The sequence below is a fragment of the Cryptomeria japonica genome, chromosome 2 (genome assembly GCF_030272615.1).
Source record: "Cryptomeria japonica chromosome 2, Sugi_1.0, whole genome shotgun sequence".
Lineage (NCBI taxonomy): Eukaryota > Viridiplantae > Streptophyta > Pinopsida > Cupressales > Cupressaceae > Cryptomeria > Cryptomeria japonica.
This window is the reverse complement of record NC_081406.1, coordinates 417,335,864-417,359,118: the sequence shown is the minus strand read 5'-3', so window position 1 is coordinate 417,359,118 and position 23,255 is coordinate 417,335,864. Positions and strand designations below refer to the sequence as shown.

At 38.8% G+C, this 23,255-nt stretch overlaps 1 protein-coding gene across 4 annotated transcripts in view; it reads right to left on the bottom strand.

Moving 5' to 3' along the window:
- Nucleotides 1-23,255, bottom strand: part of LOC131062006 (uncharacterized) — a 334,716-nt gene that overhangs the window by 241,893 nt on the left and 69,568 nt on the right. The gene's annotated exons all lie outside the window — the stretch shown is intronic.

Genomic DNA, 23,255 nt, shown 5'->3' with positions numbered 1-23,255 from the left:
TCTGGAAATGCTGAGGTGGACCACACTGACTGGATGAGCGATGACTGGGATGCCACCTTGTCTGACACTTGTAACTTGGTAGATATTCAACTTAATGTTGTTGAGAAGCTAGCTTTAATTAATTCATCTGGAACTATTTGCTTCCTCAACGAACCCTTGTTCTAACTTCTTGTGTCCTTGATTTGCAGGATGATGATGTACCTCGACTTGGAATGCTGGATTGGAAGAGGTCGCCCTTATCTTGATGATGCTGGATCGAAGAAGGTCGTCCTTGTCAATGCTAGACTGGAGGAGGTCGCCCTTGTCCTTGCTTGATCGTCCTTGATGAGACCGTCCTTGATCTGGCTTGATTTTCCTTGAGAAGAGTCTTTCGACTTGTAGATCTTTCGAGCTTGGGAGTCGCCATCTTGATACCTACACAACATTTCACAATTAATAATATATCTTGAAATCTAAAAATTAAACTTTAAAAGGAAGATTCAAGATTTTAATTTAGGAAACCTCATGATAAATCTTGAGTTATCATTTCCTAATTTAGGATTTTCAAAGCAAAATTTAAATCTTCAAAAATGGTGCCAAGCTGATTACGCCATACCTCCACTTGGGAATTAATTCTAAAAAATGATGCAAAAATAGGAGAATTCACTAGGCAAAATGTAGATCAAGACTCCCTTTAGCAAAATGCGCCTCCTCTTTAACTTCACCACCCTTTGGGGTCTTCAACGCTTTAAGGAAAATTCGCTTTCAAATGTCTTCAAAATCTGGAAATTATCCTCCAATCTAGCAAGAAATACGCCTCTCCAATGGCCTTCAAGATGAATTTCGCCTTCCTTAGTCTCCACACTTGGTAGAAATTCGCTCCACACAAGCTAGATTTCGCACCTCCTTCCTTGCTCCTCCAAATCGCATTTGAAATGATGAGTGAATGATGGATTAAAATCGCTCAACACACCTCTCTTATATAGGCGCTCACCATTTCATTATCCATAGGCCGACTTGGTAAAATAGAACCAAAAATAAACAAAATTAATAAAAGGAGAAGGCCGACTTTATAAAAACATTAAATAATACCCCAAGCGCCCCAATTTTATTTTTAAATTAATAATAATTAATTTTAAATGCCTTTATAATTAAAATTTTGATTTTTTTAAAGGCATAAATTAATTATTAAATGTTTTGCGCACTTATTAAATGTCAATTTAATTTCAAAATATTTCAAGGTTTTATTGAATTTGGCATTTAATGCGTTATAGATGACATTGGCGCCTAGGCATGGCAAGATAATGGACATCAACAAGATCGCTCTGGTCCCTTGGAGAGGGACAGGAGCGCCTTTTCATCTTAGCCTTGCAATCCTTGTTTTTCACGTCCAAGACCTCATTTTTGACGTCCAAGATGGCATTTTTACTTAGAATTTCGAGTTCAATTTATTCGATCTTTGAAATGAGTGCACTTTAAAGCATTTTCGGCCTGGGCCCTTGGTGAGGGACAGGAGCTATTTTGCAAATCCAAGCTTATCCGTCCTTTGTTAGCCTTCCAAATTATATTCAATGGATAAATCATGTTTTCCTTGGTCTCTTCAAATCATAAAATTGTCTTGATCCTGCAAGAACAGTGCAAATTTGAAATTCAAGCTCCGGTCCTTCAATGAGGGACGGGAGCACTTTTGCAATTACAAACCAATTCGTCCTTTGCTAGCTTTGAAAATTATCTTCAACGGATCGATTGCATCTTCCTTCACCCACCTCAAACGTAAAACTTGTTTTTCTCTTGCCCGAATCTTGTCTTGAGGGAAAATCGCTCTGGTCCCTTGAAGAGGGACAGGAGCGCCCTAGCCAGTCACCTTGGTCCCTTGGAGAGGGACAGGGGCGAACTTGTTACTTAGGCCGATTTTCTTCATTGTGGCGTACTTAAGTTATATTCAACGGGCAAAACATACTTCCCTTGACCTCCTCAAATCGCGAAACCACTTAAATCTTGCAAGGATAATGCGAAATTGGAATTCAAGCTCCGGTCCTTCAGTGAGGGACAAGAGCGATTTTTGCTCTCAGGGCCAAATCTTTTTACTTTTCACTTCAAATTTCCTTCGCTGAGGAAAATATCATCTCTTTACACGCCATGAATAAAAGTTCGAGTCCAAACAAGGTCTAAAAATGTGTATATGAATAAAATCGCTCTGGTCCCTTGGTGAGGGACAGGAGCGAATTTACCTGTCTAGACAAATACTCCATCATTTCATCGTCCTTAATCAAGTCTGGATGCTCTATCACGTTCATTTTGTCCTCCGTCATGCCTTTGATGTCTCAATTTGTCCAAACGAGGTCAAGAATGACTCCACTAAGCTTTTTCGCTCTGGACCCTTGGTGAGGGACATGAGCGATTCGCCTTGGACCCTTGGAGAGGGACAGGAGCGTTTTTCGCTCTGGATCCTCAGTGAAGGTCAGGAGCGAAATTTGACTTTTCGAACTCTCTATCAGGACAATTTTAATGGAATATAACATTTAAGTATAAGAAATTTTCTTCTTTCTTATACTTTAAGTTATATTCCATATATACTTTCAGGATGTTTGAGAGTGGTTTCAGACCTCCAGGAGTTATATTGCAAAATCTAGTTTTTTGAGGTTTTTCAGTTTCCAGACTTAGTCAAATTCAAGATCAGGACATTCCAGACTTAGCCAAATTTCAGGATCAGGACGTTCAGACTTAGCCGAATTTCAGGATCAAGACATCACTCAAGCCGGACTTGCTTATCCATGTGATCACCTGGGCGACACTCAAAATGCAAAGGCTAACTAACAAAACCCTAAAAGACCAAAAAACAAACCCTAAAAAACAAAAAAGCAAGGGTCCCCATTTGCAATGGGGCGATGTGTGAAAACGTCACAACACTTCTATACACCACACATATATCTCAAACTGCTTCACCCAGATATTTTCTGTCTGAATTATATTCTCCGAATTACCCTCCCTCTCTCTCACATCTAATCAATCTTCTTCTTATATCTCCTTATCTTGAAGAGACATTTTCCTTTACCAAATAGTCACAACTTGTCAACCAATTCACAACACTTCTTCATATTAGTTAATAATTTACTTATCTTAAGATATTGCATCCCTCATTATTTCAAATTCTTCTTAATTATTAAATCGCACCCTTCTAGCAATAATTATGTCTTCCTTTAATGCTTTCACTTTTTAAACTGAAACATGATATACTTCAAACGCACCCTTCTGACTATCGCACATCTTCGTAACAAAACATTCATTTGGTTTAATCTATGCCTTGAGATGAGACAAGGATTAATTGCTATTTCTTTTCAAAAACCGCTGCCATGTTATTTGTATTTGACTTTGATTAATTTGCACCTCCTCCAGATTAATCATTATCTTTCGAACGATCATTTATTTAGTTACTTAACAAGATATGAATCAGTGCTTGTTTTGATTTTTCTGTTTAAGACCGAACCTTAGACTTTGTCTTGATTTTATTAAATTGTCCTTATATTTATTGCTGCTCTATAAGAAATCATGGTTATCACAATTTAGTAAAAATTGCTGCCTTGTCAATCTCTTACGGAGGACTACTTATTGTCTTTTATTGAGGACTCTAACATTAAGAGGTGGGCCCCATAAATTTGTCTTTTAGGGGGAATAAGGAATTACGCCAAAAAGAATTAAAGAGTTATTCATTAACATTTGTAATGAAATAATTAATATTTGTCATTAATATTATTATTGGTTATTGGTTATTGAGGAGTTTGGAAAGGACTAGGACATTCTACATGACTTCCTATCTAGTCTACATGCTAGCAAGACAGATGGTTTTCAAAGGATGGATATGCAAGGGCAGAGTTGGAAACAAGCCCAGACAATACAGGGTCCATAAGTGATATCCACAACTCCACCAGCATGAGATTAATCAATATAGAAGGGTGAACGATGCTTTCACCATGTACATCACATGGTTGCTACAAGGCGGAATACATAAACGATTGTCTAAGTAGGCAATGTCACTCATTAAGAAGTACGAATCATGGTATATTCAGTTTCCTACCTTCACATACCTAAGGATTCACTTCCAAACCATCCAAGCTTCCTAGGTATCACACAGATAAAATGGTGTTACTTGAGGTAGTGAGGCAGCTCTTAGAGTTTGATTGCATCCAAAAGGTGAAGCACAAGCAAGGAATTAATGTTCCTATCGCACTTGGGAAGATGGAGGTATGCCCCACCGTAGCAGCAACAGCAGAAACAGTTAATGAAGAATTGAAGTTCTTTCATCTTAGAATTTATAGAGCCAGGGATCAATTTGATCCATTTCAGAGAATTGTAACAACTAAGGGAGGAAAGTTTACACACAGAATTGACATCGAGGATTATTGGGCTAATCTTATGGATGAGCTCACAGTTTGGTCTCAGATGTCAGTGGACTTCATGAGGAAGTGTAACTTCTTCTCTATTCCAAGCCAAGTGAAAGATGATAGGGATCACATCCATCCGCAATATGCAAAGGAGAAAGACAAGCCTATCAAATTGCCTAGTTGGTCACAACCTGAGTTGGTAGATTTGAATATTTTGATGAGAGATGTGAATGATTGCTCCAAGGAATGGGTAGACAAGCAGATTAATGAGTTCAGGAAAAAAAGGGTCACCCTAACCTATGAGAAGATGAGAAATGAGGAGTCCTCTCTCAATGATGATGAAAGGACAATAAGCAATGTTAGAGCGCATGATGATGAGGAGAGTCAAGATCTTAAAAGAAGGAAAGATATGCCAGGAGGATCACAAACAAAAGGCAAGGAGATTGTTAGCTAGGAGTCAAGGCACAAGAAGCATAAGTCTAACACTCCTCAATCTAGCATGAGTTCCACATCCGTGAAACAGAATCATATGACAAAGAAGGACAATGAGTCCGAACATGGTTCCGACACGCAAGTCCTACTAGAGAATGATCTAGGTGTACATGCATCAACACAATCGACAACACATAAAGATGACGAAGAGCAGCCAGGATCTCCCACAATTCAGCTTGAGGTCCATTTGGGTAATGATGTGGTCGATTTGACTAAGGAGAAAGAAACGGAAGATGAGATTATTTCAGCCTTGAGAGGGCTTGATGAAGATCAACAACTCGAAAATGGGATGGAATTCTCTACAATTCCCGATTGGTTGTTGAGCAACATGGAGAAGAAGAAAGTGATAGCCCACAAAAGATATTGATGACTTTGTAACCAAGATTGGTAAGGAAAAGGAAAAGAAAAAAGCGAAGATGTTCTCTAGGATTACTAGAGATGATACAGGACCACACATTGCACAAGTGCCTGTCCTGACAGGTGGTAAGACTCGAGATGTAATCACTCCTATGGATTATCAAGTTACCACAATTGACCTTGGACCTACAACAAAGAAACGAGAGTTTCAAGACTTGGATAATACAGTCAAGGCAATTGAGGCACGATTGGATAAGGCTATTGAAAAGAAAGAGATGCTTGAGAGTGAGAACAAGAGACTCAAGGAGTATATTGAAGGGATGAATTCCCTAAGGCGTGAGAATCCTACCTTTGTCCCACCCATTGCTATTGCTCATGGATCCCCCTTTCATCATTAGGCAATGAAGAATACATATCAAGAGGTTCGAAATTGGATAGAAGATGTTTCAAGGCAAGCGGATGATTTCCTCGCTTAGTTCGTCCAAGCATATGATAAAACAGTGACACTCATATTCAAGATGCAATAAGTTTGCCACTAGCTTCTTGTTGAGTGTAAGTTTGCCTTGTGTGGTCAACCGGATCAAAATTTGAACTTAACTTCAATTTGTGCTTGTTCATTGATATGCATCTAATTGATGGTGTTAGTGTTGTTAGTATGAATTTCAACATCATATAATTACCCTAGATGATTGCACTAAGCTTGTGTAGAGTTGTTCTTTGATGACAAAGCCTAGCCTAGTTGAATTTCATTGAATCATTCACTATCTCTTGCATTCTAGGTCTAATATAGGATTCGAATAGAGCTTCTAAACCCTTCCTCTTTTGCATTTTATTTGGAAATCTTTGTTAGAAATAGATCAAGAACTCAAATTAAAAAATCATAAGTCATTTGAAAATCATTGGCAAACCTACTCCAATTCATGATAAACTTGAGTCTTCAAGAACAATTACGTAAGTCCCTTTGTGCATACAGCAAAATCACATTCACCATTGAGTTACCCACATGTCAAGAACTCATATTAGAAACCTTGGTATCGTCTTAGTTGATCAAATATTTAGCATCTGAGGTGATTATGTTCAAGAGAGGGTAAAATACTTTGGTATTTTATGTTGTGTTCGAGGTGTCTAAAAAACACATCAACAAAATTGGCGCTAGGAGGGCTTGAATCAATCATTCAAGGTCATGATTTGGAATGGTGTTGCCTGAAGAAGAGTTAATCCTAGGTGAACAACAAGACATCATCTCACAGTTGAACACTCTCGCTTGGAGAAACCAAAGTAGTGCAGCCGAATTCAGACAAGGAAGAAGAGTTGGGAAGTCTGCCTCCAATTGTTGTTGTTCCTAGAACAACTAATCAAGGAAATCCATCTCCCGCGAGACAATAGAAGGGAAATTGAACAAGTTAAGGATCCTTCACAGTTGGAAGTGGAGCATGAACCACGATGCTGCTACCTGCTAGAGGCAAGCCTCCGGTGTATCAACCAAATTTGGAAATCAACAATGACCAAGAGGACATCATTTCTAGGTTGAACAATCTTGCTTGGAAAGAAAAGATGAGTGTGCCTCAATACATAGGAGTTACCTTTGAGTTGGAGGAAGAAGAAGAGAAGGCCAAGCGAATTGAAACAGCAATTGAAAGAGATTTACTTGCTCAAAGGCTCCGACAAGTTCCTATTGATTCTCGACAAACTAAAGAAACAAGTCATGCTGGATCACATCAATTCATTTTCACCTGAGAGGTTCCAAAGAATTTTAAGGTCGACCCCAGGAGAACGAAGACATAACGAGTTGAAGTTCACTACCAAGTCCAGACTCGGGAGGCAAGAGGCTTCATCTAGTCAAGAGACAACAGATACAGAAGGATTATTTAATTGGGAAGAATCACTAAGAGGGGAGAGCATCTTTGGTTTGTTCCAAACACCACCATGTCAAGCTCAAGCTCAAGAAGCTACTCAAGCAAAAAACCACAAGGTCCTAACCGGCCTACCTTTCAACCAGATAGTCAAGCAATGTATCAGGATCAAGGTCCTCCAAATGGTGCTTCGTGGCTGGTAACCAATCCATCCCCACTTGCATTCAATGAATATCAGGATATACCAAAGAATCCCAAGAGCTTTCGCACTAAGTTTAATGTCAATGATCCAAACCGGATGGCAGAAGATCACATCAAGATGTTTGAAGCTCACTTGTGAAATAGACCAATTGATTATGCAGATGTAACTTGTAGACTTTTTCCCTATTCTTTCGGGAAAGAAGCATATTATTGGTTTATTCACCTACCTACAAGTTTCATCAACACATGGGAAGGATTGAAAGATGCATTCACTGCAATGTTTGGCATTCCAATTACTCCTTCTGAGTTGTATCAACAGTTTGTTGAATGTAAGAGACAAGAGAATGAACCCATTACTTCATTCAATAACCCGTTCCAAAGAGATTGCACAAAGTTGCAAACTCCTTACCTTGTTTCGAACGCTAGAGAAATATATTATCATGCTTTGGATCCACTCATAGCAATGTTTGTGCGGTCTCATCCTACCACAGCAGATTTGAACTTAGCCTATGCTAAGGTCATGGAAGTTAGCAAAGGATTGGGTCAGAATATCATTGGACCCTTGCTCCATATAGGGTTGCCTGCGGGGGCAAATCAAATACAAAGCCTTAGTCAAGCTCTATCTCTTCACACACCAGTGATGAATTTGGTTCCACAACCGATGTACTCGGCTACTCAACCGTCAAATCAGTTGGTACTACACCCTGGAGCTCCACTTTCTCAAGCTCCTCAAATGCATCCAATGTACCTATAGAATGCAGTGACATCCACAACGATGCAGGAGGAGGAAATGAAGGAGTTGATAGATCAAGTTAAGAAGTTGTCTACAGAAGTTACTCATTTGAGAAATCAAAACAACCAACTTCACAATATGCATAGATATTATCACGGCGGTAATCAAAATTATCAAGGCGGTAACCAAGGATATCAAACCAACAATCAAGGTTACATGGGAACACCCAAGGATATCGTGGAAATAATCAAGGCTATCGGAAGAGAACGTGGAACACTGCACCCAACAATGCAAGTGTGTCGTCACCACTTGACAATCTGCCAACATCAAAAAGGCATCCGACAGACAAGGTCTTCCTTGCGGAAGCCACTTTGTCCAATTGGTGCAGATTACATAATACAAACCAACATTCCGAGTTGCATCGTCTCAAGTTCAAGGTTGCAGCAAATATTTTTCAACAAGAAGTGCATGACAATGAAACATCAGAAAGCACTCCAACAACAGGATATGAAGTGGTCCCCACAACAAGATATGTTCGAGCTTTGAACATTGAGAATTTCAAGTTTCCTCCAACGAATGATGATTGTTTAACATAAGAGCAAAATGGAAGATTTCCTCCAGAGTCGGCTAATGGACCGATGGTCCCACCCAGCTCCCAGTTCCCACCTGCTTCGACCAATGACCCTGCCGAAGATTCAGATTACATTTTTCCACCATTGAACAACAACGTCCTAGTTGAGGGGACAAGGGAGGTATATACATTCCAACAATCACCAGGAAATTCAGGATCTAAAGTTTATCAAAGGAATCATTGAAATCAAGAGCCATTAACTACCTCGATTCCTTTGAACAACTTTTCAACTCCACCAAACCAAAATGCTAGCAATATGCCAAGCTATCCACGGGATCACCCGAGTATAGATAGAGGATGTTTCGCGACCTCCCAAAGATGAGTTGAAGAGGCCGAATCTGTGTGTTAGAATAATTTAAGAAAGTCAAGGTGAGCTTGTCACTATTTGAATTAATGAAGGTAACTAAGATCAGGGTGACATTGATAGATGGCATAAATGATGCAACCACAGGGAGAATGAACACTCAAACTAATTCCAACGTCCCAAGAGGTACTGCAAATGCTCATCAAGCTAGCATAAATATGGTTCAAGATGAACCAAATGATGTTCAACAATTGCCAAATATGGTGTGCATGGCTCAAGGTTCATCCAATGCACCTAACAATGAAAGTTTAGCAAAAGGGTCAAGTACACCAAAGAAAGAAGACATGTTAGAAGGCAAGGCCTTATTCAAAACAAATAATATAAAGAATGTTCAGAATTCACTAGTTGTGAATGAAAACCTCACTAAGGGTGAAACCACTACAAGGAGTGAAATTACTTTCAAAGAAAATGTGACTAAGAATTAAAGGGTAGCAATGAAAGAGGACATTGTTTCAAAGGAAGATGAAAGTCCAAAGAAAGAGGAAAGCTTACAAAGTCAAAAGGATAAGCCAACAGTTTAATACCAAGGCAAAGATGAACCAGCACCGTTCTTACTCTCCGTAAGAATTTTTTTGAAAAACTCTTTCACAATTGTCTAGTGGACTCCGAAGCTTCAAGCAAGGTGATGCTAATGGCTATATGTGAAAAATTGAGTCTAACTCCTACATACACAAACAAGAGAGTTACACAATGTGATAAGATAGAGGTACTTGTGATCGGAGAATTGAATAACATTCATATGCAGTTGGCAGCTGATCCAAAGATCCAACATTTCATAGATATATCAGTTCCAGACATTCTCGATGGATATGGCATGCTCCTAAGTCGAGATTGGTCAAGTAGATTAAATGGGTACTTTTCAACATTTCCCACATGTGGTTGCCACGGAGAGGTGTGCCCCACAAAATCAAGATCGATAACGCCCCAAGATTGAGACAGAAGATAACAGAATATGGGGAAAATAATGAAATTCTATTCCTAGAAACAAATCTAAGCACATATAGACCAAGAGTTGAGGAGAGCCTGATGTTGCGAAGCCCAAAAAAAGAAAACTATCAACAAGAGGTCACAAATTCCACATAGGTTGTCATCGAGAGCGATCATGGTTCAAATGGAGACAATGATATGTTTGAAAGTTTCCAAAAGTTTGTGTTTAAGAGCATTCAACAAGGAATTGAGCTCAACAACAAGGTGTTGGTCCTCCTAATCAAGCCCTAAATTGGGGCCTCACAATGGTCATCTCAAATGAGCGGTAAATTTTATCTCGTGTCGGCCTATTCCGTAAATTCAATTTGTTTTTTGGGAAGACAAGTATAAAGGATGTCTACCACTCTCATTTGAAATACTATCGAATCCTAAGCTAAGAAATCACCTAAACAAATTCAAAATCTCAATTACGTTCTAGTGAGCAAGGAATAAATCATTCATCAAGCATTGAAGCAGAAGTGAAGTCCAGTTCAAGTATTGAAGATGGCATCCATGATCAATGTTTTATGAAGACATCTTACATGAAATCCTAAAACCTTTGTGTGAAGGTCAAACAAAATTTCATCAAGGTATACACTGTTGTTTCAAGCATTTCAGTCTTTCCCTCAAAAGGAAACCATTTCATTATAGTCTTTCATTACATTTATCAATTCAATTTCATGGTTAATTCCAAAACCAAGGTTTCACCTAAGGGAAACCCCTACTCCCAACATCTTTCCCTCTTTTTCTATGTGCAAGAAACAAGTACAAGAGCTATACTCACGAAATCCAGCAGAGTCCATAGTGAGGAACAGGTTCAGCTTTCGACAACGGAAAATTCAGAGGGCCAGGGGGGATTTGTGCCACCTGTTCTCGAAAATCAAGGCGAACTTCTAAGAACAAGTTCTAAACATCTTTTGTTTTGCCCAAATATCAGTTGGCGGCTTTGTGGGGCATCTGTAGCTTACTGTTTCTATCAATTTACTTCAATTATTCATGCTTTTACACTAATTTCACAATTACATTACAAATTCAACTAAGAAAGAGGGTAATCAATACAAAACCAGTTGAATCCAATCAGAATCTCAAACCTTTCCCCATTGGGATTGAGCCTAGATCTATTGGGTTCAACCCTCTTTCAATGTGGTGGTGTTAACTAGGTTATTTTGTGGATTTACTTGGTGAAACCCTAATTCCCAAATTTTTGTACATTACATTTTGGTGAACACGACATCTTTCATGCTTAATTCTGATTTATTGTCTCAGATCTGGTTTTGTATGCATTTTAAAATTCAAATTTGAGCTCAGTTTTTATTTTCAATTGAATTACATAAATTTAGAGGTTAAATTCACAAAAATCCTAATTTATTATTCTAAAATTAACTTGTGGGTTGCATAATTTTTCAAGTATATTTTCAGATTTGATTATTATGACATGTTATGTTATGATTTAAAGCGTTTATTGTTCAAAATCACAAATCAAATTGCTTAATTAATTGGTTAATCAACCATTGTTACAACAAATTGCATTGCTTAATCATAGTTTTTTATTTTTGCATTCAAATTTCCCTCCTTTGTGGGTGAGTTTTGTGACCATTAGTCCTACATATAATATTCGTATAAGAAGTTGTAGAATTAAAGCTTCCCAAGGTTTAACCACTAAAAATATGGAGTCTCCATTAGATCACTTGTTCCATGAGAATGTTGGCGCTTCCTCTAATCCAACAATGACATCATTTATCCCCATTCCCCTCACAATTCTCATGTGGATGAATCACTAACTAAGGTTACTATTGACCAATTGGAGAAGATTGACAATGAATTTGAAAATCTTCAACAATGGATGAGTCAGCAATACCCAGGAAGTGAGGCAATCCCTTTGCTTGAAAGATTAAAAAGAATGGTGCAAAGTGATAAAATTGGTATTGATTTGTTGCATGGCCTTGCTCATATTGTTGACGCTAATATCATGTTGATAAATAGTTGTACCGAAGTCCTTGGTTAATCTCAACCCACTAGTCAAGTCAATCATGTCATTCATATGCCTACATCCTTGCCTAGTGTGCCTACATTAACATCTTCTATCATGGCTACTTCCACATAAAATGTTAATACTACAAATGTTGGTCATGGGCACAATCCCGTTAATCAATATTCTTACATACCTCCCTCCATGAGGCTTCTATTTGTATCTCGGTCATCTCCCATACCCACATACCACAACGTTCCACCTCCTTATTCTCAACTTCCACCAACATATAACAATATTACTCCTCCATCAGAATCCAACATGTCCAATTTCAACCATCAATAACTTAGCCCAAACTATTACATCCTTACAACATCAATTGGCTTCCATTACCCAATCCAAGTTCAATGTTCCCACATTTGATGTAGCGAGCCCACTATCCGATGGCATTGTTCATGCGGATCCCTCTAAACATATGGAAGTCCATCAATTGGAGTTGTATAACAGAAAAGGTGACCCCTTGACTCATGTGAAGACGTTTCATTGTGTAATGATTTTTCTCATGACCAAAGACTTATGGCTAAATTGTTTATTAGAACCTTTAGGGATAAAGCTTTGCAATGGTATTGTTCTTTATCTCCTTGTTCTATTACTTCAATTCAACAATTGGTTAATACTTTCATTCAAGAATTTCAAAATAATATTGATCCTAAAATTACTACGACTAATTTGCTTCGTTGTAAGCAAGGCGTTAAAGAAAAAGTGATTGATTTTATTGGTAGATATAAACATTTGCATTATCAAATTGCTTATCAAGTGCCTGATCATGATATTCAAAGAATTTTTATTGCCAATTTACAAAAACAGATTAGACATAAGCTTCTATTTTCCGCGTTTACTTCCTTTACGCAATTGTGTGTAGTGCTTCATAATTATCAGCTTCAAGTGAGTCAATTTGAATCATCCTCTTCAATGGCTCCGGTTGATAAGAATGAGGGTGTTCAACAATTGTTTGCGAAGTTTAAACCCAACAAAGGTTACATCAAGATAAATGACAACATCAACACTCAAGTGGCAGCCATGACATCAGGTGTGGCCCCTTTATCCAAATACTTTACAAAAGAATTAACTCCTCTTTCTAAGTCTTTGCATAGTATAATGTTGAGGTTGATAAATGTTAATGTGTCGAAACGTCCTCCCATCAAGCCAATTGACACTTCTAAACCATTGCCACCCTATCATGATCGCAAAGTCTGTCAATATCACTGTCAACTCGGCCATGATATCGAGAAATGTTATACATTGAAGAGTAAGATTCAAGACTTCATTGATAATAATACTATATCCGAAGCTGGTGTGAATGACAAGGGAAACAAGTGTGTAGCTCCTCCTAATAAAAACCTCCAAATCGTCACCAATCCTTTGCCTTCTCACTCTACAAATGTTGTTGAATCTAAGTCTCTTGCCTTTTCTCCTATTGGTGTAATTATTTATTCATGTTGGATATAATTACACTTTACTTAAGTTAACTTAGGTACATGCATAACATTGTAGTTTGCATATGAGACACTAGAGAGATGTGCATACATTGGGAGTACGTATGTAGGAGAAATTCCACCTTTTATTCTGTGATATTGTTGTTACTTTATCATATCAATTATTGTAGGATGATAATTCCACCTTCGGTGGGTGATCCACTTCATGTGGAATATTTTACCATTTCTCCTACCTACCCTTGCATCTCATTGAACCACATGTCATCATTGTGTGCTCTCTTGTCTCTTAGCCTTGTCTTTATAAGCAGGTTCATCTTTCATTGTATGTAATGATCCAATTGATCTTATTTTGCTCTTGATTAGAATAAAGTATATTCTTATCAAACTTATTTCTCTCTCTTGTGCTATTCAATGTGCTCTTGATCTTGGCTATTTTCAACAAATTCTTACATGGTATCAGAGCCATTAGGGCGTCATTGAGTAGTCTTTTTGGAGAGCTTTTGGATCATTCAATTTTCGAATCAGGGGAGCTGCACGTTTTAGGGGCATCCTACGGCGATTTCAACCTCACCATTGCATCCGGAAGGTCATTTCCATGAATTTTGACTACAAATATGCCTATATTTTGGGTAAAATTGTTTTTTGTAGCAATTTTTTTTAGTTCGAGGGCCTTTAAGCCCCCTCCCCAACAGCAATGCAGAATTTGTTTTCAGTCATATTTCATTTTTGCATTATTTTGATTTGGGTCTTTTATCAAATCTATGAACATATTATTATTCTGGGCAAAATTATATTGTTTTGGGAGGCATTTATTTTGCAAGCCATTGCTTGCACTTTGTGTTCTACCCATTATCGGCCTATGGTAACATATTTCTACAGATCAATATTACTCTGCATGTCGGCGTCCTCAATTTCTACCTCTACGAGTTTGGCTTCATTTGTTTTCGCATCTGCACTATACCAGAGACCTAGTGTTTGGTTTTGTGATCATTTTTTTGGGACTGTTAATCAACAGTACTGTCAAATATGTAGTTGGTTTGGACACATACCATATTTTGGTAGGACATTTTGTTTTGCAAGGTCGTGGGTTTCATTCCTTGGCAAGCTCGTAATAGTTGTTCATTGGTCGTGGGCACTTATTGGAGAAGGTATGTCCATGGAACTTTCATGATCAGGCCATGTCATTATTGACAAGATTTCCATTGTGATCTAGCTTCTATATTCCTACCTTGATTGGGCCAGTGATCATACTCCATTCCATTCATTGACTAGCTCGAGAGATCTATGAATTGTCCTTTTTTAAGGGGCTGGTATAATCTCTTACCACCGATTTACTTTCCTTGGTGTTGAGTGGTTACTTTTTGCAGATTTAATGATTATGCACAGCCTTGTATACGTATAATATTTGCAGATTTCCCTTTGTAAGAGTTGTGGTTGAGGTGGCCCCATGTGGCCCCCACCCCATTTTAATTTTTTTTTTAAGTTTTTTTAATAAAAAGTTTTCAAACAACTTTAAAAGGAAAGGAATTTTTTTTTGAGGTTTATGCTGCACATGAGAGAATATTCTCTACTTATGTAATGTTGATGTCATCATATCTAAGAGAATTTTGCCCCCTCTCCAATTGCCTTTTCAGTTTGATAGGCGATTTTCAAACCCCCATATCTTGGTCATACGAGCTCATTTTTTGGTGCAAATTTTTTTATTTGGGGTAGAATTCCGTGCTCTCCACGATGATGCAGGTGATTTTTCATTTGGATGCCTGGATTTTTCAGAAAATTCAGATTTTCACCACTGTAGATGAGCAATCCTCGATTTTGCAACTTTAGAGGCTTTGTTCGGGCTCATACGACCTCTTTTTCAGGGGCCTTTTTTTTAAAGTGCATAATTTTTTGTTTACTATCATTTGGTGCTATCAGATTTTCACCATTTTGAGTAGAAATTGTACTTTCAGTATTTGGTCATTTTTGGCCTATTTGATACTTGTATTTTGCTTGGATCTCAGTTTAGATCACTTGCAGTATTTGTTGGAGTTTCTTTTAGCCTATTTGTGGCAGTTGTAAAGTTGAAATCAAAAGTCCACTTTGCCATATTTTGCAAGTGGCCATTGTAATCGCACTAAGTATAAAGTGTCAAATCATCATTTTGGGGGTGTTCTTTGATTGATTGAATTTGGGGGGGTGTCTTGTGTGATTGTGTAATGTCCCTACTAGTTAGAGATCATTGTCCTACAAAACAAATTGTTAGAATACAACATATATATATATATAATTTAACTTGCAATCTAACTTTAAAATACTTAATTACATAATCACAATTCTCATCTAATAAAAAGGATTCCAAGCCCTCCAAGAAGTCGAAGGTGAATTCGACTCCTGTCTTGAATGTAATTTCTTACATCCAAGCCCTCCAAGAAATCGAAGGTTAATTCGATTCCTGTCTTGGGTGTAATTTCTTACACCCAAGCCATCCAAGGAGGACCCTATGTCCATTCCTTGCCTTGGGTGATCCACCTCATCACCCAAGTCCTCAGAGGGGACCGGCCAGATCTGTCTCTTCTTGGTTGAACTTAGTCAACCAAGCCATACATATGCATATAGATGTTCAGTATATATACTGCCCTAGGGATTTTCATAATCCCTCCTTTAGACTAAGGGAGTTTCCTCCCTATAGCTTCCATCATGTAATCATATTATTGCCATTCATTGATATACAACATTTCATGACAATTCATATTATCAATGTCATTATAATTCCTATTATCATTATTACTTAAATTATAATCTTGTGACATACAACATTATGCTAAAATTCTGTACATACAACATTGTAATAATGATGACATAATTTTGTACATACATATTATAGATAATAATAGACTCCGTCAAAAATCACTTGGTGCCATCCATCTCCATGAAGAAGACCGCTAGGGAGATGTTCACCACATTGGAAAAGATGTACGAAGTCAACAATACCAGCTTCATACTTGCTTTAAGGAATCAGCTCTCTTACATCAAATTAGAGAAAGAAGAACCTGTTGCTGCTTATTTCATGAGAATCTCTGAGCTAAGAGATCAGCTTGCTACCGTTGGGAAGAGCGTTGAAGACAGTGACTTATCTATGACTGCCCTAAATGGTCTTCCTCCCTCTTGGGAACCATTTGTTCAAGGAATCAGTGCCAGAGTTGAGCTTCCTAAGTTTGATCAATTAATGGGAGATTGCATTCAAGAAGAGTCTCGGCTGGCTGCAAAAGGAAAAATTAAGAACCCTTATGATGAGCAACATGTTCTCTTGGCTAAGAAGGAAGGCAGCCATTGGAAGAAGAATGATCTTAAGAGAAACAGAGATTTCAGCTCTTCTACCCCTCATTCAAGGAAGAGACCAAGAGACTTATCTCACATCCGATGCTTCCGATGCAACAAGCTTGGCCACTTTGCAAGGGACTGTCAAATTCAGGACGGACAAGAAGATGCAAACATAAATGAAGTATCAAATCCCCACAATCGTGAAGATTTCCTCTTTTGATCTATTGGTTTGTAATCCATCCCTAAGTTAAAACTTCTGATCTTGTTGTTTTATTTCAGTCATGATGTATTGGAAACTAACCCTTACAGCTGTTGTAGAAGGAAAATTTCCAGGTCCTCAAGCATGATCTAAGAAGGTCCACTTCAGCTCATGCCATCAGATCTAGATTTGAAAGTCTACTCAAACTTTCAAACCTTCTCTTTATGAAGGATACGAATTGATAAATTCTATTTTAGATTGATTCCAACTTTAAGTCAGGAAATTTGTTGTGGATTTATCATCTAGATAGGGTTTTAGAGGGAGTCTCATGATATTGTCAAAATACCTTATTTCAATAAATCTTATTGCTGGTTTTCTAAACTTTGTGTTTCAGCGTTAATGATGGATTTAATAAGAATATGTCTAATGTATGATCTCTACTTGATTATAGCAAAGTTATTTCCTTTTTGGAATTGATAATATATATCTAATGTATATTCCTTGTCTATTGCAAAATGTTTTGATACTAACCATGATACATTGGGTGTATAATCCACCCTCTGCGGAGTGCAAGGTGGTAGTTCTCGCTCACCCTCTGCGAAGTGCAAGGTGGCAGGTTTCTTTCACCCTCTGCGTAGTGCAAGGTGAGTCCACCCTTTGCGGAGTGCAAGGTGGTAGTTTGTTCTTCTCAGTGGAGAAGCGTATTCACCCTCTGCGGTGTGCAAGGTGACAGATTGTCCTTCTCTAGGAGAAGTTTATGTATCCTCTGCGGTTGTGCATGATTTATGTTGTATGTTCATATGAGTATTTTTCTTGCAGGTGTGCATGAGGAAAGGTCTCTCATCCTCTGTGGGTGTGCATGATGAAAGATCTTAAATCTTAGTGATATATGCAGGTTCCAGGAAAGCATATAGCTATGAAGTTTGATTTCATCCTCTCCTGGCATTACAGAGGAGAACATTATGGAAAGGCTCATATTGCAATGTATTTGTGTGCTCAGATCATGATGTGTATTTTGTATTGCTTAGGGCTGGGCCCTATTCTTAAACTTTGTAAAATTTCAGGCCATGGGATTATCCATGTGAATATGGTTTTGTATTTATTTTCCTCCCTAGTTAAGAGGGAGTGTTGTTTTTGTAACCAGGGTGAAAATAAATAGGAGATGGGTTCTAATTGCCACAAGGCAACATTAGAACCCATCCAAAAGGACTGGGCCCTTTTCTTTGTAAATCGCACCTATTCATTTAGGTGGCGTGGAAACTTAAATAGGGCTGGGCCCTCTAATCTTTGCCAAACGCGTAATACTCCAGCTCAACACCCAAGGATAGGGCTTCACCAATATGTAACGTGCAAACCTCATTATAGGGCCGACCCTATAACCGTTACTTTGTAGCGTGTGAAGGATATAGGCCCCAAGTTGGGCGGCAATAAATGTGGTTCAAATAAACCTTGGCGCCAAAACCTCCTAGCCGACTTGGAGGGTGATTAAGGGAGTTTAATCATATATAAATGCAAGCAGATTAAGTGTCATTTGAGAAATACACCACACACAATCAACAAACTATCTCTGCTCCTCCATATGCGAAATCTGACTGAAGGAGGACATAATCTGCTGTGCTAGTATGAATACACCTTGAGGATAGCGAACTTGTTATCCATGACAGAAAAGACAAGAAGATGACTGCGAAGACAATTAGAGAACAACAAACCACCATTGAAGGGCAGTGAAGCACAATCAAAGGACAACGGATTTCTGTGTAAAGGCTTGCAAATCAGCACTGTGATTTCATGCATTCTAAGGACTGAGATAACTCTGATCTTATCTATTATCTCCTGCTGTTGTATTGTGCCCTAGCTGGGTAAGTAAATCTACATTTTCAGAATAATAATTAGATCTGAGGATCTGTTGTTGCTGGGTTTTTCGTCCAAGAGGGAGGTTTTCCCAGGGTGGCTTTTGTATTGTGTGATCCTCTATTTGTATGCTTTACTGTGCAACTTTAGTTTTATGTTTATTATGGTTAATCTGATCATGAAAACTAACAAAAGGGAATATGAATAATAGGCCTCAAGGTAAAATCGTGAATATTTGCAAGGCAATAGGACTTGTAGGCAAGTATTCAAACAATGGAAACATAATTCGGCCTAAAGGGTCAAAATAATAGAAAGAATTGGCAAATCAGCCTCCAAGGCCGAAATTCAGAACAATGAAGGCAAAGTCGATTTAAAAGGTAAAAATGCAAGTTAAAAATGTCTCTAGACCCAAAATTCAAGGAAAATTTTGAAAATCGGCCTCATAGGCCGAATTAGCAGATGAAGTTTGCAAAAACAAGCCCCGTGGGCCGAGAATCAACAAAGCTTGCAAAATAACCATAGAGCCCAAAATCGCTAAGGCAAAGGGAGATAGAAATCGCACAATATTGGCTTTTAGGCCGAAAATGATGAAAACCAAATCGCGCAAAGGAGGTTAAAGCACTCAAAATCAGACAAAAGGTTAAAAATTGCAAAGAAAACCTATAAACCGACATTGGCTTATAGAACAAGTTCTAGCAAAAGGTCTGTTTTAGGCTGAAAAAGAATAAAACGACTTAAAAGTTCCCAAAATCACCTTATGAGCCGAAATAAACAAAAAAGAACAAAGTCGTGAAATCGCCTCATTTAGCCGAAAAAGCTTCAAATGCTAAAGTTGTCGTATTCACTCTTTTAGGTCGAAAATAAACAAAAAGACAAATTCATAAAATGCTCTTAAAATGGCCACAAATATGCCGAAAAGTGAAATTCACCTCACAATATCATATTTTAGGCCGAAAAATTTAAGAGTCCCAAATCGCGCCAAAAGCTACCTTATAGGCCGAAAACGGTAGGAAAGTTCGCAAGTCACTCAAAAAGGCCGAAAATCAAAGGCGTCTAAGTTCGCAAGAAACGGCTTATAAGCTGAAAATCGTGAAGAGAAACCAAAATCGCACCATATAAATCTCATTTAAACCGAAAGTGAAATGAAAAGTTTAGAATCGCAAAAAAGGGTCTTCCCAGCCGAAAATCTTCAAGACTAGAAATCACGCAATATAGATTGAATGAGCTGAAAATCTTCAAAGTTGCAAAATCGATCAAAAGAAGAATAAGCTGAAAACAATCATTCAACTTCCAAACCACACAATCGAGCCTTATAAGCTGAAATGATGGAGAATTCAAAGTCGCACAAATGATCTTTTGCACCGAAAAAGGTGAGGAAAATAGATAAGGTTCAAAGTCGCGCAACATATGTTCATTGAGCCGAAGTCATTCAAGGGAACCAAGTCGCGCAGAGGCTCAATTCACCTCATTAGCCGAAAGGCCAAGAAGGTTCAAAATCGCGCCCCTGTCACAAGTGAGTCGAACTCCATGTTGGAGCAAGTAGGCGAGGTCAGGGTTCGATAGTCTTGTCAAATTTGCAAGGAGTTTACAATTTCCCATCAATCTCCATAGCACCGAAATTCACCAAGAAGGGAAGGGCATTCAAAGTTTAAGTCACATCTTCAAAAGTGAACATTTCGGCCTGAAGACCCGAAATTCATAGCAAAGTTTAAATTGCTCATCTGTGTCTTCAATCACCCGAGTTCCTTTGCTACGGAGAGACGTATAGGGGTTGAGCAAAGAAAATCACGCAGGGAAAGAAGAAATTTATAATTTGAAAGGAGAGATCATCCTCTCATTTTATTCTATCAAGCTGAAATTGCAGACCTTCCCAAAGCGCGAGGCTTTCATCAGCATTTGCAATAAGCTCATCTTTTCAAAACGTTGCTAGGCATGTTGCAAATTCTACCCTCCAAGTGATTAATATGTTGCAAAATGGTCATGATAATTAACCTAGGGTTAGAATGTAAACGTAAATGCGAGAAACTTTGAAGGTTTAAACGCAAGTAGCCATCAACACATCTATCATTTGTCAAATTCGGCCTTCCATCCGAAAATCCGATCCTAGGCAAAATTTAGGAGTCCTGGCCCGAAACTACAAAATGCGTAAACTCGTCTTTAAGAAATTGCAAACGCGCAATCATCTTTGAAACAATCAGCGCAAACCAAAATTGAAAAAAAATCTTAACAGTGAATCGCACAAACCGATAGCATTTGCAACTTTTCGCTCTTCAGCAGCATGGAAAGCCTCATTTTGAAAATCTGCTTCAAAATCAACAAACTACCCAAAACCGACCAATCTTCACATCCAAATTACACTTCATCCCTAGGGTAGAATTTGAATTGTTTAAAGGCCTGTTTTAAAACGCTTTTGAATTTCAAAAATTATTTGGCCGTTTAACAATTTTTATACTAACGCCGTCTTCTGGCGCTGCTAACCCATGTTTTCACGTTAAGGCCTGTCACATAATTCAAGTCCGACTATGTAGGATAGATGCCTAAATCAGCGACAAAGTCTTCAAAAGCACCTAATGCAACCAGAGCATCACGGACTTCCAAAGTTGACATTCCTCGCAAGTTTGAGAAAATGAAATATCAATACCAAGGGGGAGGGGTCAAAGAGTCAAAGGTCCAAAGTGTGTGGGACAATATAGGAGATACAGAGACCTGGGACATATCGACATTCAGGATTTCAGGAATAGGGTATACTCTCCTAACAACTATGGCAAGCCCAGACTGATGTTGGAGAGTGGTATTGCTCAGGCTGTTGGTTTCCCACCGGTCGTGCAGAATTATGAACTAGTGGTTGAAGTGGCTAAGCATTATCAACCGGAAACCAGATTACTGGTGCTAAAAGGAATGGTAATGGCCGAATTCACACTTGAAGCTATTGGAGAGGCCTTCGATATCCCACTTCCTGAGCGCGCCTCTACAGTAACCATTAATGAAGCCCAAATTGCTTATGACGCAAATCTTAGTCAGTGCAAAACACTGATAAACGAAGAGTGATTCAAGGAAAGAAGAGCCCCGAGCACTAGGATCAGCAAAAAGACCCACAGAAGTGACTTTCATAATGAGTATGGTGATATGGTTACCTTGCTTAGCTGGGTCATGGGACTTCCGCAATCTAATCTCTTTGAGGAATGGATGTTCTACTTTACCGAGCAGGTCTTTGGTGGGAAAGCTAAGTTTGACTGGGCTCAAATCATCAGCGATAACATTCATACACAGCTAGTTGAGCTCGAGGAGAAAAAGTACTTCGCCATGACCTCCTACCTGGTCTATGTGTTTGTTCGGCATCAGCCGCTACCAGGATTGATCAAAAGAGGTGAGATTGGGAACGGGCCAAATCAAGTGAAAGTATATGACTGCTACCCTCAGCTGCACTACTATGACATAGTTCAAAGAGAAAAGAATAACATTGCATATGCAATTGGTCAGTATGAGCATGTGCATGATGCTTTTACAATGCGCACGGTCAGATTAATACAAGGACGGTTACACATAAGGCTGTCAAAGTAGGCTACCACCCTGATCCGAAAGTACGGTGCATGGTTCATCCAATTCCCTAGATTCACTTACATCAGAATATCAGGCTTTGAGGGAACACCGTATCGGCTTCCGCGTTACCCATCAAATAGATTAGTCCTCATGGAGGTTGCAAGGCAGACACACCTAACAAGCAGCATACTCAGGGACAAAAAACAATCAGGATTCACCTTCCCTATGATCCTGGGTAACCTTGATGTGCACTTCAAGAATTCGGTGCAGGTCGAGGAATCATTCGACGAACTGGCATCATATTGCTTAGAGGAGCACTTCCCTAGAAAATGCTTTGATCTTGTTGGATTGGGAAAGAAGGCCTCCAGCAAGCATTATAGGGCCAAGGCATCAATTGAGGACTACTGGAGCAAGTGTTTGGATGACTTTGAAGTCCGTCGGCAAGAATATTCAAGGTTGAGTGTTCAACAAATGCGACTTTATGAGTACCGCTAGGTCCCAGATCAGGTAACAGACTATGGGAATTGCTTGCAAGTCCAAGAGTTTGAGGCAGTCAAGGACCTCCTGCCAGCCATCGATTGGGTTTAGGACCCAATCACGGATTTTGAAGCTGTCATGGAGGGCCCAAGAAGATACACAGATAACTGGTTGTCCCAACAGATAGAGAGGTTAACCCATGAGGGAACCCAATTTACATATAATATGATAGGTAGTCTTGATTCCCAGTCTTCAGAGGACGAAGGGGCATCAAGCACGCCAAAAGAAGAGGTTAAGTAACCTGAAAAAAATAGAAAGAAGGCAAGAGCCAATAGGGGGACCCGGACATCAAAAAGGACAAGAAGAGAAAAGATGTCAATCAGGAGACCAAAGGTTACTTCCTCATCTAAGGACCCCAGTTCAGAGGATGATGTAGTTGAACTTGATCACCTACCAACTCCA